The sequence below is a fragment of the Magnolia sinica genome, chromosome 6 (assembly GCF_029962835.1).
Source record: "Magnolia sinica isolate HGM2019 chromosome 6, MsV1, whole genome shotgun sequence".
NCBI classification, from domain to species: domain Eukaryota; kingdom Viridiplantae; phylum Streptophyta; class Magnoliopsida; order Magnoliales; family Magnoliaceae; genus Magnolia; species Magnolia sinica.
In genome coordinates this window covers 51,313,504-51,330,495 of record NC_080578.1, presented here as the reverse complement: position 1 = coordinate 51,330,495, position 16,992 = coordinate 51,313,504, and the positions used below count along the sequence as shown (strand labels likewise).

The 16,992-nt window shown below is 37.6% G+C and overlaps 1 non-coding gene across 1 annotated transcript; it reads right to left on the bottom strand.

Moving 5' to 3' along the window:
* Positions 1-285: 285 nt before the first annotated feature.
* Positions 286-391, bottom strand: LOC131250378 (small nucleolar RNA R71). Its single transcript, XR_009173304.1, has one exon. It is a non-coding gene; the product is annotated as a small nucleolar RNA R71 (small nucleolar RNA).
* Between the last annotated feature and the right edge of the window lie 16,601 nt (positions 392-16,992).

Here is a 16,992-nt window from a genome sequence, read left to right as displayed (position 1 = left end):
TGTAGAAAATGTGGATTTTAAGTCAGGAGTGATCCAACTACTGCCAAAGTTTCATAAACTCGATTCTGAGAGTCCATATTTACATCCTAAAGAGTTTAATGAGATAATAGTAACTTTGCACTTCCAAAACAAGTCTAATAATACAATGAGACTTTAATTGTTTTCTTTCTCTTTAAAGGAGAACACCAAGTCTTGGCTCCACTCTTTGAGACCAAGATCAATAGGGACATGGCTGAGATGGTATGGGAGTTCCTTAAAAAGTTCTTCCCTATTCATAAGACCAATACCCTGAGGAGGGCGATCATGATTTATTTCCAGAAAGAGGATGAGACCTTCTTCCAATGCTGGGAAAGATTAAAGGATCTTCTAAACTCTTGCCCACATCATGGCTACGAAATTTAGCAGGTTATAAGCTTATTTTTATGATGGACTGACTACGCTCATGCACCAATTCGTAGAGATGATGTGTAATGGGGAGTTCATGAATAAGGTAACCGATGATGTGTCAAATTATTTTAATATGTTTGCTGAAAATGTGCAATCATGGGATACCTCCTCAAAAGTCACAACTTCTAGGCCAACTCATTCTATAGAGAAAAAAGGGATTTACACTTTAAGGGATAAGGATGACATGAGTGCTAGAGTGGCTAACCTCACAAGAAAAATCGAGGCCATGGAATTGAAGAAAGTAGAGATGGTTAAACCCAATGAGACCATTGAGGTTTGTAAGTGTTATGATGGTGAGCACACATAGATTGTCAAATTTTATGAGACAAAAGTACTTCAAGGTAGAACCTAAAGATCAACTCAAGATCGACTTTTGTTCAGGAAAAGATCGGCACAACTTCTTAAAGAAATCATCACAAAATCGTCGCCTGAATTCAAGACAAAGTTCAAGACAAAATTCAAGACAAAGTCCAAGATAACGTTCAAGATAAAATTCAAGACATAGTCCAAGACAAAGTTCAAGCTAAAGTGACTCAAATATTTGATATATCTTTGGTGGTATAAACCCCAGAAAGACCTTAGGACTAGGCGCTTTCAAAACTATTTTATCTTGATTTTTTGCCTGGAATTCGGCCAGCCAGACTGTTGGTTCGGCCATCCTAAACTTCCTCGGCCAACCTAACATCAAGCCTGAGCAAATAACAACTTTTCTTAAAAATTTGGCTAGCCCAAGTTTTAGCTAGGCTAGCCCAACCTGAGAAAGTTCGTCTAAAATTCTAGTAACACCAACTTTTGGAATTCGTGAGAATTCGGCCAGCTAAAGGGAAAATTTAGCCAGTTGAATTATGATGTTCGGCCAGCTGAACTTGACCTTGACCCTATCAAATTTTGGATAATTCTTATCTTGCGCAATTTGAAATCTGTTGAACTGAATCTGGTGAACTTGGGCTAATCAAAGCCTATCTCGGTCTAACCGAAGTTCTAACTTCTTTGCCTATAAATTGAGTCTTTCTCTCATTTTGAATTACACATAACTATTATCATAATTCTTTTATAAGAGAGAAAGAAGCTCAAGTCCTCGGCAAGCTATTTTGTTGGTATTTATAATTTATTTTTATAGCTTATTCAATTACCTTTATTCTCAGATCTTTTAAGTCTTAATCTAAGAAAGTAAACTATACTCCTCTTTGAGATTTAAGAGAATTGAATTAAGTTGCATTTGTGTTTTTCATAATTAAAATCTATATAACCCTAGACTCTTTCTATCAGATTGAAGACTGCGCCATCTACATTCAAGAAAGAAGTCCTTCTGCTACAAGCTTCTCCAACGTCTTATAAATTTGAAGATAAGTATACCTTTTGAAACTCTTTTTAAGTTTTTCTGAGATATCCTTTGAAAATCTTAGTTGAGGTTTTGTCTGAGATAGCCTCTGAAAATCTCAGTTGGGTTTTTAATGTGATAGCCAGTGAAAATCACAAGGAACTGTACCATGTTATTAAGCTGACCATGTGAAAACCTTTTTATATCGAAAGCTAAAATTACGAGGGAAGTAATTTTGGGAGTAGAGTGGGTGTGGTTGTTTTTAAGCACTGAACCACTGTAACTCCTTGTGCTCTGTGGTGAATGCTTTATATATTATTTTTGGTGATTGGATGTAATTTATTATTTCATTCCAGTGGTGAATGTTATAATCCTTTTATCTACTATTGCTAGTTTGAAAGTTTGATTTTAAAGACATTCATGAAATAAGGTTGTCTTACGAATTATTTAGAATAAGGTTTTAATACTCAAGCGATTGAGATTTTTGTAATGTTTTTATTTTTTACATTTATTTCAATTGATTGGCATTATCCAATCCCCCCTCCCTCTCCTAAGGACATCGCTAGCTCTCCATTTCAAGTTGTATCAGAGCGGGTTGCTCTTTTTATTTTTATTTTTATTTACCTCCTTGAGCTAGATCCAAAGCTACAAGATGTCAAATTTTGAAAGCCTATCTATTACAAGGCCACCTCCCTTTGATGGCTATAATTATTCATATTGGAAAGCCAGGATGAGGATTTTCCTCAAATCCATTAATGAAAGATACAACACTCTTGACCTTATCCTCTAACCCTCTAAAGACATGCCTGGCCCACACCCATGATTTGGACGATGACATGATGAGGGAGATGAGGGCCATACTTGATACTGTGCTGGTACATGAAGTTAACTGATGGAGGCCACAATTTGAAGAATTACCACAAACTGATGTAGTGCCTCTACCATCTAACCTCAAGGCACCGAAACTTGACCTAAAACCTTTGCCCTCTGATTTAAAATATGCCTATTTAGGTCAAGATGAGACATACCTGGTGGTGAGTTCTTCCCACCTTAAGCAAGAACAAGAGAGTATGCTCATCTACTCTCTTTGAGTATAAGGGAGCCCTTAGATGGTCGGTTATGGACCTCAAGGGAATTGACCCTTCGATTTGTATTTGTTACATTTATCTAGAGGATAATGCGAAGACCTCTCAGCAACCACAATACAGATTAAATCCAAACATGAAGGAAGTGATTAAGTCCGAGGTTCTTAAGCTATTGGATGTGGGTATCATATACCCTATATCAGATAGCCAATGGGTGAGTCCAACTCAGGTGGTTCCCAAGAAGTCCAGAATCACCATCTTGGCCAATGCCAATAATGAACTCACGCCAACTAGAGTTACTACTGGTTGGAGAGTGTGCATTGAATACAGGAAGTAGAATACCGTCAGGAGGAAGGACCACTTCCCTTTGCCCTTCATCGATCAAATTTTAGAAAGGCTAGCTGGTTATTCCTATTACTATTTCCTTTACAGATATTTGGGCTACAATCAGATCTAGATAGCCTATGAAGACCAAGAAAAGGCCACGTTCACATATCCTTTTGGCACCTTTGCTTACCGAATGATGCCATTCAGACTATGTAATGCCCTCTCCACCTTTCAGCGATGTATGATGAGTATTTTTCTGACATGGTAGGGCAATATCTAGAGGTCTTCATGGATGACTTCTCGGTCTTTGGTCCATCCTCCAGTGATTGCTTAGGAAATCATAAATGTGTGCTAAAAACATGTGAAGAAAAGAATGTGGTACTCAATTGGGAGAAGTGTCATTTCATAGTTCGTAAGGGACTTGTTCTTAGATATATCATTTTGTCCAAGGGAATAGAGGTAGATAAAGCAAAAATTGATCTTATCTCTACCCTACCTCCACCCAAAAGCATATGAGACGTGCGATCCTTCTTAGGACACATTGGGTTTTACAAGAGATTCATAAAGGACTTCAGCCACATCTCTCATCCTTTATGCAATCTACTTCAAAAGGATGCACCATACAAGTAAACTGAGCAATGCCAAGAAGCTTTTACTGACTCAAGGGCATGTTAACCACTACACCTATCATGTAGCCACCCGATTGGAGCCTTCCTCTTGAACTTATATGCGACGCGTCTAAATATGCTCTTGGGGCAGTTTTAGGCTAGAGAAAAGGAAAAAAGTCATACGTTATTTATTACGCAAGAAGAACTCTAAATCCTACCCAAGTGAACTTCTCTATTATGGAAAAGGAACTCTTGGCCGCAGTATTCGCTTTGGACAAATTTAGATCCTACTTGATTGGATCCAAGATCATTATCTACACCGATCATGCGGCACTCAAGTATCTTCTTTTTAAGAATGATGCTAAGCCCCGCTTGATAAGATGGATCTTTCTACTCCAAGAATTTGATTTGGAAATGAAAGATAAAAATGAAGTAAAGAACATAGCGGCTGACCATCTTTCCCACCTTGATCTCTCTGATTCCCTTAAGATGGCACCAATCAACAACATGTTCCCCGATGAACAATTGGTTAAAGTCTCCCCCTCACCTTGGTTTGCTGATATTGCTAATTATTTTGCCACAGGTTTCATACCAACACATTAGACTACACAAGATAAGAAGAAATTTTTTGTCGAGGTACGCAAATTCTTCTGGGATGATCCATACTTATTTAAATATTACCCAGATCAGATTTTAAGCAGATGTGTGCCAGACAATGAACACCAGAGTGTTATCTCCTTCTATCATTCTCAGGCCTGTGGTGGTCGCTTTTCTACTAAGAAGACCACGGCCAAAATTCTACAGTGTGATTTTTATTGGCCCACTATGTTCAAGGACACTCATAATTTTACAAGGCTTGTGAGCGTTGTCAAAAGTTGGGAGCATTGTCCCATAGAAATATGATGCATTTAAACCCCATTCTAGTAATTGAAGCATTTAATTACTAGGGCATCGATTTCATGGGACCATTCCCCTAATCTTAGGGAAATTTATACATTCTATTAGCCATGGACTATGTCACTAAATGGGTCGAAGCGATCCCATGACAGAATAATGACCATCAGACGGTCATTAAATTCTTAAAAGAGAACATCATTTCCCGGTTCGGAACACCTCGGGCTATCATTAGTGATGGAGGCTCATATTTTTGTAATAGGTCATTCCCAAACTTAATGAAGAAATATGGCATCTCTCACAAGGTAAGCACTCCATACCACCTAGAGACAAGCAGGCAAGTTGAGATTTCTAATAGGGAGATCAAACACATCCTGGAAAAGACGGTTAACCCTGACCGTAATGATTAGTCAATCTGCTTGACTAATGCCTTATGGGCTTACCGTACAACCTTTAAAACTCCCATTGGAATGTCTCCCTTTAGACTTGTCTATGGAAAAGCTTGCCACTTACCTATGGAATTGGAACATAGGGCTTGTTGGGCTATAAAGAATTTGAACTTTGATTTGGACAACGTTTGGTCGCTGTATAAGCTACAATTGAATGAACTTGAGGAGATCCGGAATGATGCATACGAGAACTCAAGAATTTACAATGACAGGATGAAGGTGTTCCATGATAAGAACATCCTTCGTAAATCATTCTTGTAAGGCCAAAAAGTCCTTTTGTATAATTCTCGGTTACATCTCTTTCCGGGAAAGCTCCAATCTTGTTGGACCGACACTTTTACTGTTACAAATGTCTATCCTCATGGGGCTGTTGAGATAGAGAATTCAAGCAATGGCAATGCTTTTAAAGTAAATGGACATCAGTTAAAGTTATTTGTTGAAAACTTTGATTAAGAGGACATGTCCATACCTTTGAGTGATCCTAGTTACCAGGATTGATCTCCTAGTTTGATGGAGGTATATGTCAGTTTATCGCTTTCATAGGACTAGGATAGTTTACTTTATGCTATTTTAGGATAGTTTGCTTAAACTTCGTTGAGTTTTGTTTTGTACTAACCCATTTTATGCTGAGATCTGTGGAAAAGCTTTAACTTTCCTTCCTCTAGGTACTATCTTTCCATCACCATTCCCTTTCTTTTCATTGCCTTATTTGCATTACTTGTTTATTTCTTGTACATTGAGGACAATGTAGAATTTTTGTGGGGGTGTGGGGGATTAGGTAACCTAATCAGTGTTTTCTCAGTTTTGAGCAAAAATTTTGAAAAATTTTCAAGGTTTTAAGTTGTAATCTATTTGGAAAATAAGAAATTGCGTATTTAAGAATGTGTTGAGTATGATAAGATAAAGATAGAATCTTGAATTGCTAAAGTCTAATCTTCTAAGTAATCTACCACCTAAGTTCTTGTGCGCAGTTATTTTAGAGAAAGTTTGAATATTATGTTAATCTAGATCATGTGACACATTCAATTTGTCTTCTGTAAGATATGCTAGAAGTTCTGATTGTTAGTATGAGAATCATTGATAGATGGTGAGAATCGAGTCTGGAGAATTTTATCCACCTTAAAAGAAGAAAAGAACCAGTTTAAAAAAGGGATCAACAAAGAGGTCATTCAAAAGAATGAAAAGAATGAAAAATCTAGAAAAGAATGCAAAAATAAAGAATGATTAAAAAATTGACCGTCGATAAAAAAAATAAAAAACTAGAAAAAAAATGAGAAGGGGATGAGTTTGGAATCAGTACTTGAGTTCAAACGAACCTTGAAGTGATGAGCATGGCTGACATTATGAAACGACAGTAGTCGTACAAAAAGTAAGTTGATTTTCACTGAGCACATTAAAAAAACATGGCAAATAGACTTGTACTTTGATTTGATTAACAAAAAAATTACTTGATTGGTTACCTATGTGATTCAACTCTAGGAATTTCAAAATCTCACCTTCTTGTCTTGTCCATACTCATCCATACTTGATTGCACAAAAGATTGTTTTCTAAAAATGGTTTTGAACTTGAGGTTGAAGATTAATTTTTGCATATTTTGCTCGGGACTAGTAAAATGCTAGTTGGGGGTTGTGTTGAGGGTCAAATATTGCATATTATCCCCCATTTATCTCTTGGTTTTACAAACATAATATTATTTAATGGTATACTTTCCATGTGTTTGTGTTGCAATGTGAATTTTAGGGCTTGGATTGAAAAGAATGCTAAAAGCATGGATTTAGTGCTCAAAAGTCACCAAACCAAAGAATGGATATTTGAAGACTAAGATTGAAGATTTCAAGACTCCAAGATCTAAGAAAACTAAGTGGAGAAGGAAGGAAGTTGAAAGAACAAGTGCGGAAATTGCAAAGACTGTGTCATCAAGAACTATTCAATGGCATTAAAGATCAGTACAATGAAATCGAACAATGGTCAATGACATCAAATTTATGAGAGAAAATTGAGTTGGTTGCTGGACATATTTCGTGCGTTTCTCGATCAATCGAAGACATGTTCAATGACTCGAAGGAAGGTACTTAATGACATCGAAGACTGCACGATGACTTGAAGGAAGGCACTGGATGACATTAAAGACTCGAAGACCTTTTTGATGGCATTGAAATTATTAAAGAAATTGAAGTAAGTTATTGGACTGTTTTGGACACATTCTCGATGACTCAAAGACCTTTTTGATGACATTGAAGCTTTGCTCAATGACATCGAAGGACGGTTCGATGGCACAGAGACTTACACATCACGAAAAAAGAAACGATGTGACTTTTGGATTCAAACCCCTTCGATGACATTAAAGGGTGTTCAATGACATCGAAGGCATTACACAATCTGTGTAAAAATTAGATCCGTTTTTGCAATTTTACGGAACTTTGCTTATAAATAAGGGTTTTTAGGAACTTTTTAGGAGATCTAGGGTTTGGAGAAGTAGAGCAAGAGGGCAGAGCCACTTCCCAAGAGTTCTTCTTCCCTTCTCTTTAGTTTTTAATGCTTTCTTCTAGGGTTTTTAATCCAATCATGTCAATGGTTAGCTAGATCCCTTAGCTAGGGCTAAGAAGTGAAGCTTGTAGCATGATTGAGATATTTTTCTTATTTGATTCTTGTTATTGTTAAACTCCTTTGATTCTAGTTTGATATCTAAGGAATATTTTTAGTGTTTAATGGTTTATTGTGACTTAAATTGGAATAGATCTGCAATAGCTCGAAGTACTTTCTTTTTGTGTTTGGAGTTTGTTAAAATAGAAATCCTATTATTCTCCATCATCCCTTATGCATGGATGAGTGATGGATCCCTTCTATTCTTCACAATTCTCCCATGTTGGTTGTTGGATCGGTATATCTTATTATCTACCATAATCTCTTGGGCATGGTTAGGTGATGCAATCACTTCCAATCTTCACAACTCTCATTCGTTGAGAACTAGGTCAATGGAAGTTCAGATATGAGTTTATTGAATATCTTCCAATTAGATAGTATGGGACTCTAATTCTAATTAAGTGCCTTGAATCAACTAAGGAAGCATCCTAATAGCTGGAAGTGGATCACTAGAAAGCCTAGTTCCCACCTTTAAATTCTTAAGTTTCTAAATTCATCTCCTCACAATTACTCCCTACTTTCCTAATTTAGGTTAGAACTTTTGCTAGTTTTGATTCTAAATACTTTCATAATAGACACACAAGATTAGTCCCTATGAATTTGACCATGGTCTTACCAAGATTATTACTACATCGCGACCCTACACATGAAGTTCTCAAACTTTTTGATCATGTTTACCGTCTTAAAAAGACTCTTTATGATTTAAAACAAGCTCCCAGAGCGTGGTATGAAAAGTTGACTAAATTCTTACTTAGTCATAATTTTGTTATGAGTAGTGTTGACAAAATTCTATTCGTCAAGACATATAATGATCATATCCTAATTGTTCAAATCTATGTTGACGATATGATCTATGGATCTACATGAGCTAACTTATCTACTGAGTTTGCAGATCTAATGAAATCCAAGTTTGAAATGAGTATGGTCGACGAGCTAAACTATTTCCTTGGATTACAAGCCAAATAACTTGAAAATGGTATGTTCATCTCACAGACAAATATGCATTGAACCTTATAAAATGTTTGGCTTTGAAAATGGTAAGAATTTTGATACTCTAATGAGTATGACTCTTAAACTCTCAAAAGATGAATCAGGTAAATGTGTTGACTCTCAACTATAGGGGATTCACCTTTTACAAAGGTAGGAGTAGAATCCTTAGATTTCAAAAAATTATTTTTAATATAACCCAGTCTAGACTGGTCACCACATTGCCTAGATGAGGTTAGTAGTTTTTCCAGTTTCTGGTCACCAAGGGTTTATTTTCAAGCATCCTTTGAACTCTAAAGAGAGGAAACTTCAAGTTTTAGTTTCTTAATTTTGAATTCAAGTTTATGTAATTCAGGAGTCTTAAAACTCAAATCTAATTTAGTCTTTTCAAAAAAATTAGAAAATTCAGATTTTTCTAAAACAACTTTTTTAAGTTTGAATTGTAGTTTAGCATAATTTTCTTTTTGAATTTTCAATTTAGCCGCAATTTTACAACTTTCTTTTTATAGGGCATCATATGCATCTTAAAGATCATCTTCATTTTTAGAGTTACTTCTTAGAGTTTTATAATCAGATATTTCACAGTTACCTGAAGAAGTGATTCTAGCTATAGTTATAAAGGCTTTTAAATCGTTTGTATTTTCTTAGTCTGATTCATCAGTTTCAGAATTAGTTTCAAACTCTGATGATTCATCACAAGTAGCTATCATGCCTTTTCTTCTAGATTTATCCTTTTTAGGACATTTATAAGTTAAATGCTCATATTCAGAATAATTGAAACATTGTGTGTCTTTTATTTTAGATTTTCAAAATTTTGAATTTCTTTTTCTTTTATCAAATGATTTTTTAAAATATGTTCTTTTCTTATATTTGAAAATTCTATAAAACTTCTTTGCCAACATATCCATATCATCTTCGTTTTCTTCAAAATCAAAATTTACATTAGATTCCGTTGAATTATATTTAAAAGAATTAAGACCCATTAACTTGATTTTAGGAGCTTTGAAATTTAGCTCGTAAGTTTGAAGAGAACTAACTAATTCCTCAACTTTCATAATATCTGTATTCCTTAATTCCTCTATAGTAGTAAATAAAGAATTAAACTTATCAGGAAGTGATCGCAGTATTTTTGCACAAACTTTGCTTTCTTAGATTCTATCTCTAAGACCTTATATGAAATTTACTATGTCATTAAGTTTTGTAATGAAGTCCATAAAAGACTCATTTTCTTCCATATGAATTTCCTCAAATTTGGTTGTGAAAATTTAGATTTTAGATTTTTAGAAAATAGTAGTTCCTTCATGTGTTATTTCGAGAATATCCCATGCTTGTTTAGCTGTACGCATGAAATGATTCTTTTGAATTCATCTAGCGATAGAGCACAAGTTATTGCATTTAAGGCTTTTGCATTTACACTGCTTTCACTTTTTTGAACAGCTGTCCAAAAATTGTGTGCGGTTTCTTTCATTGATATGGTTCCATCATTAGCTATTACTTCCATCATAGGAGGGACCACTTTGTTACAGTAGCTTGTCACACACTTTCATCAATAGATCTGATGAAAATTCTCATCCTATTGTTCTAGTAAGAATAGTTAGAGCCATCGGCTTAGTAATGGATAAGCTTTTGAAATTTGACATATTGTAGCTTTGGAGGTAAATCTAAAAAAAAAAAAAAAAGATCAACTTGCTCTAATACCACTTGAAATGGAGAGCTAGCGATGTCCTAGAGGGGGTATGAATAGGATAATGCCAAATAATCGAAATAAATGCGGAATATGTAAAAATTACAAAAAATCTCAATCACTTTAATATTGAAACCTTAATTCTAAATAATTCGTAGGATAACCTTCACCTAAAATATTCGGCAAGACAACCTTACTTCACGAATGTCATTAAAATTAATCTTTTAAACTAGCAAGAGAATATAAAAGGATTATAAGATTCACCACAAGAAATAACATCCAATCACCAAAAAGAATAGAGCATTCACCACACAACCCAAGGATTTATAGTGGTTCGGTGCTTAAAACAATCACACCTACTCCACTCCCAAAATTGCTACCGTCGTAATTTTAGCTTTCACTATAATAAGGTTTTCACAAGGTCACCTTAACAACTTGATACAGTTCCTTATGATTTTCACGGGCTATCTGTAGACACTGAAAAATTGGTGCCTAGGTAAATTTGGCGTATTTTATGGTTTGGCAGATGGGGATTAACAAGTGGATTTATGGATATTGGAGTTGCCACTAGCCAATTGAGTTTAGAATTCCGCAGTCGGCTAAAACCTACGGAAAATGTATGGTTGGAGAAATCTGAAGATTCTCTTACCTGAATTGACTCCTGATCTGCGAACTGAGATTTCGGATAAGGGTGCTTGATTATAAAGAGGGAAGGTGTTAGGCACCCTCTCTGCCTGTACAAACGTACGGTCTCTACTTTGTGTGGTAAAGCAATCTTAAGGGATAGATGATGTGGTCGAAATAGGACTAGGTGCACACATGGATTTTTTGATGCAGCAAGATCTGAGGTTTTGGCAAGCCATAGAGCATACATCCAATGATGTGTGTAGAAGGCAGATACGATGGTGCTTATGCAAAGATGTAAGAAAACATGACTACTTTGTTAGGAATTTCTGATGTGACAGGGTCCGGTATATGGCAACTCATAGAGCATACGTTCACTAGAAATCTAAAGGAGCAGGGGGGTTGAGAAGGGAGTAGATGTCATGATAAATGCTTACATAAAATAATAAGATCTTTGGCTAGAACTTGAGTATGCTAAGATATGGGTTGCACCATGGCCAATCCGGGCTAGACTTGAGATTGAGAAGGTTAGGAGGAGTCTAAGAGATGGCTATAAAAATCTGATCTTAGAGGCTTAGGAGCTCTCCCTCACCCTCACTCTCTCCCTTTCTCTTTCTCTCCTTCTCACTTAAGCTTGGAAATGAAGAGTAGTTGTTGTGAAATATGAAGAGGAGAAGGCTATTTATAGCCTTCTCCAATGGTAATGTGGTAATTTCTGGGTTTGATAGGGGTAAATGATGACATGGCAAGTTGTGAATGGTTAAGGGAAGAGAAACGCCATGTAGCGTTCTCTCATTGGCTCTTGGAATTGGTAAAACAGTAAATAAAGTTGGATGGGGGGTAATTTTTGAAGAAAGTTGACTTTCGGATGTTGGGACAGCTGTCCCTAAGAGATCACACATGGACCACGAGTGGCGGCACTCCAAGTACCACCTGTGGTAGTTGGACTACCGTCCGATATAGGTTCGGGTCGGGCTCAAACGTGTAGGCTTACTTGGTGTGCTTGTTCATCCGCTAGTCCCCTTTTTTAGAGGTTTTGGGGTTTAGATAGATGGACTTAGGCTTGGGTAAAGGGGCTTAGATCAGGGTATAGGGTATAGGCGAGGGTTGTATGTGGGTTGAATGGTTTGGATTAGGGTTTCAGGTTGCGGATTGGAAGTTTTAAGTTTGGGTTAGGGCTTTGGGTTAGGTTTAGGTTTAAGATAGGATTAAGGTTTGATTTAGGATATAATCATGGTTCCCAGATTGTCTTATCCTTCTCAAGATGTTTAGCCTGGGTGACGTGTCTACAGATGCCCATCTTTGAACGAGGTTGCCAGTAACTGAGCGTCAAAGCGATTGGGCACCCCACCCTTCTGGTCAGAAAGGATAGTGATTTGAATTTATTATCTGTCATTGTATCATTGTTAGTTGATTGTCTGGAAAAGAGATTACTTACACATGTCATGAGGGTTGAGGAAAGCGTTGTATTTTTCCCCTGCGCATTCGTCGCGGCTTTACAGGCCACCAATCACAACCCTTTCACGTCTGATTGTTGATAGCATTGGAGAGTAAGTCTAAAAAGTAAGGGCCTCTACGCATTTGTCGCGGCTTTATGAGGATTCTCGTACTGTTTGGTTTGTCGTTCCTTTGCTATATAATCACCCTAGGAGTATTCGATCCATTTGATCGTCAAAGTGGTTAGTTGCCCTGCACATTGGTGCGGCCTTATGAGAACTCACTACACCGACTTGGACTCAATCAAATTTTGTGAACAGCCCAGACTAGGTATGTGTAGGTAATCTTTTTCCATGCAATCTTCTAATTTTGATACTTTGGTTACAATGGATTGTTGTCACTTTGAGTTTAATTATTCTTTCCAGAGATAGATCCACTCATTTCTACTAGCACTCGTATAACTATCTAGATAAGAGATCGAGCCAATCATGCTTGTATCATGTACGAATTCGATTATCCTCTAAGAAACTGGGGGAGACTGAATCTTATTTAGCTATTTGCACTGATCGCAACTAGAGAATATGGAAGATTCCTCAGTGTACTGTGCGCCGGGTGCATTTTTGAAAAACCCCTTTTTTAACTATTCTCTTCAAAGCTAAACTCTTTGGGGATTTTATTTGAATATATATATATATATATATATATATATATTCTTTTTTTTGGAAAATATCCGTTCGATTTCACAAGTGGGCGTCGTCGATCGGTTTTTATTGACAGATGGCTTTCACATTTTTTTATATTTTTCATGGTTTTCCAGCAATTATCGAGGCATGATTTATTGAGATTCTCATTTACTCGCAAGAAATTGACTTTATTGTGATATTTTGAGATAGCTTTTTGTGATGGAATCTTTTCCTCTCTATCCTTTGGGCCTTATCCAGTGGATCCAGGAGAGGACCAGTCAACCCATCAAGTCATAGGGGACTGACCCGCTATCCCATGCAATTTTGGTCGGGGGCAGAAGTCGGACTGCCGCCAACGACAGTCTGATTACCACCAGTCCATCATTTTGCCACTAGTCCGTTGTGTGCGCTGGTCCGGACGATGGCTCCTATTCTTCTATTTCAAATAAACTTCTGGACGTCCAGGGACTCCATTGTGGTCCCTAAAAGTTCTTTGGTGGAGTTCTTTCTTGAGTTTTTTGCATGTATTTTTCCCTTTCTCTCATTTTTAGGTGACTTGCTCATCCATTTAAGGAGCTTTTGTTTGGATTTTGCTAGATCACCATTTTTCTTTGTTTGGGGGAACTTCTGATGGGTTTAGATCCTCTTTTGGACTTTTGGGAGGACCATGATCGCGACTGTTGATCCATTTAAATTAGATCTCAACCGTTGGATCTTGCTGGATTTTTTGTTTTGGGCTAAGTAGTTGGCTAGATTTTTATTATTATTATTATTATTTATTTTGTTTTGTTATTAGAGTGGGGTCTGATAAGAAAGGGGCCCCACCTTTTATTTAGAATTTTGTTTGTTGTGTTTTTTTTTTTGTTTTTTAATGATCTGGGCAGTTGGATGGGTGATTTGGGGTCCACTTGAGTGCTTTGATGATGTAGACTTTGTTGGTTGGTCACTTTGTGGATGTTGAATGGATGGGATTGTTTAAGTGGGCCCCACATCATGATCATGGTGTGGCCAGATGTATCTTGAATTTGAATATGTGATCTCATAAATGGTTTTGTGAAAGTGAGCCTGTATTATGGACATGTGGACCTAGGGAATGGGCTCTGAAAATGGGCCTTGATCACTTGGGCTTTTGATGGGCCTTGTGGAGTGGACTTTTGAATGTAGGTCTTTATAAAGAACCTTGGAAATGGGCCTTCCTTTGTGAAGGGGCTTTGACATGGACCTTTAAAATGGGCCATGGAAATAGGCTTTTTGAAAGGGGCCTTGAGGTGGGCTTTGAAAATGGGCCTTAGAGATAGGCCTTGAGACGGGCTTTGGAAATGGGCCTTGACATGGGATTTTGAAATGTGCCTTGGGTTTTGAGTTTTGACGGTGCAGGGATGCTTACCTGTGGATTTTGTTTATGCAGCATGTCTCGTCGTGGCAAAAGTGAGGCTGGTTCTTCCCATCAATCAGCCGACCCTTGTTTTGTGCCTCTTAAGGGTCGCCATTTGTCTGACCTGGCTCGGGAGGGTGGCGCACCTACGATCTTAAGGGGACTTGGGGTTAGGACACATTGGTCGGATTGGTTTCATGATCTATAACCCCTGTTCTTTGATGTATTGGAGCGCACTTCATTTACTAGTTTGTCCCAGATTGGTCTAAGCAAGATGAACACGTCCCTTCTATCGGCTCTTGCGGAGCAGTGGCATGTTGGGACTCATACTTTCCATCGTGTAACGCCCCGAAATTCGGGGTCGAGCATAACTCAGCTCTCGAGTTTCAAAACATCACTTATGCAACATATTTAATGATGGATGTATATTCACTGTATTAGTGCATAAAACATGGAATAGATTAAGCCAAAGCACAGATATAATTCAGGAAATAAGTGAAGAAAGCAAGTGGAAGACTTATAGAAATATGTGTATAAGTACAAATCCCTAAAATACATATACATACCAGGTTGTTCTGACAAGTGTTACTATCAAAATTACAAGTATTAAATTACATCATTTAAATTCCCAAAAGAAATCCCAGCATCCTGCGCATCAGAACGAGTCTCACTAGAACCCGTCTGAAAACTGTATAAAAGAGAAAGTAGCCTCATCATCATCCATCTCCCGCTCTGCCTCAGAGGTCGCCTCAACATCTGCAACATCATCAGCTAAGACAGAGTCTGGTGGGTGTTTAACACTGCCCCAGAACGTGGGAGTCAGTGATCAACTCAGTGGAACAATAAAGCACAGGTTAACATGTTATCAGTTCAATCAAGCAGTAATGATAAAGCATAATAATTAAACATGTCCTAAGTACTCTTGTTAATGCAAGGATGCATGCAGAATGATGCATGCCCTCACGCGTACATCCTCAGCATCTTCATCTTACGTTACGCATGACATCGCCTCAAAGTGCGCCATGTCTACAAAGCACATGCAAATGCGGTGCATGAATATGATTACCAAGTTGTTATTAGTCCTTTTCATACAGCAGGATTGGGAAGCTAAGATACCTTCCTCATATCACCATCCAAACAGTGATCCATTCTAAGGTCGTCAGTCCTAGACATCTCATACGATCACATGGTTTGAGGTCGTTGCAAAGGGCTCGTCACCAATCAATGCACGCCTATCATACCATCGTTACTACACCAAGGCTCGTCACCTTAATGCGGTATCCAGGCATGCTCGAGGTCACTACAAAGGGCTCGTCACCAATCAATGTAGGCCGACAGCACGAATATAGTGTCACATACCACCATAATCGGCTCACGAGTTTGGTTGCTCACTGGTCACTACGGGGAGGCTCGTCACCCCAGCTAGGCCGACAGCTTGACCACGGTGTCCCACACCACCATGTCCGGCTCATGAGTCTTAGCGGATCAAGGTACTATGGTTAATAGGATTTCATTGGTAAGTTCGGTACCCTAGATTCAAGCAGTAGCGTTCATACATGGTGAAAATACATCGGACAATCGGGTTACTTGACGAACTCGACTAGCACGAGCGCATGTTGGTTGAACAACATAGAGTGCACAAACACTCCGCGTGGCCAAACCACTGTCGACAACTCTAATACGACTCGGGTTCTTCTAATCACGCCCTACGTGGCGAAAGCAACCTCAGCCACGATCTTAAGGTCGATTACCGATTTCCTGGACTAATGCATAGTCCCACACACATTACACTACAACAGATAATTGTATTGAATGTAAAACAATAAAGGAACAACAACTCAAATCATGCGGTGCATAAGCATTTGAAGAATATCAACTTAACATAAATGTAAGCATAAGTAATGCTTGAAATTAACCAACAAGGAATGTAACTTACACGAAGGAAATCATACACACTAGCGGGAGAGTTGAGAATCGCTTTTCAACGCCCATACTAGGTTGATATATCACACTTTAAATCATTCAGACATTTCTACAAACACTTAGAATACATAGTACAACATATATGACGTATGTTGAAACACACACATTTGGACAATTTCTTTTACCAAAGAGTTGTTGCACATACAATAAGCATAAGTACACGACAAATAATCATAGCAATCATAGGTTCATATTTTATACGCATACAGTACTTTATACATACACATAGAATACACAAATCTCAACATAACACATGCATATCAGGAACGCAACACAAACATAACATTTGGCATGTGAAAATTCATTCATAGCAAGAATAAACCATTAACTGACATTAAAAGCCTTGAAAACCATAACCTATACACTTAAAGTCCGCACTTTAAGCCAGAAAAGAACACCGAACTGATTTCAGACGATATGTCTTCGTCAACGGCGACAAGATAA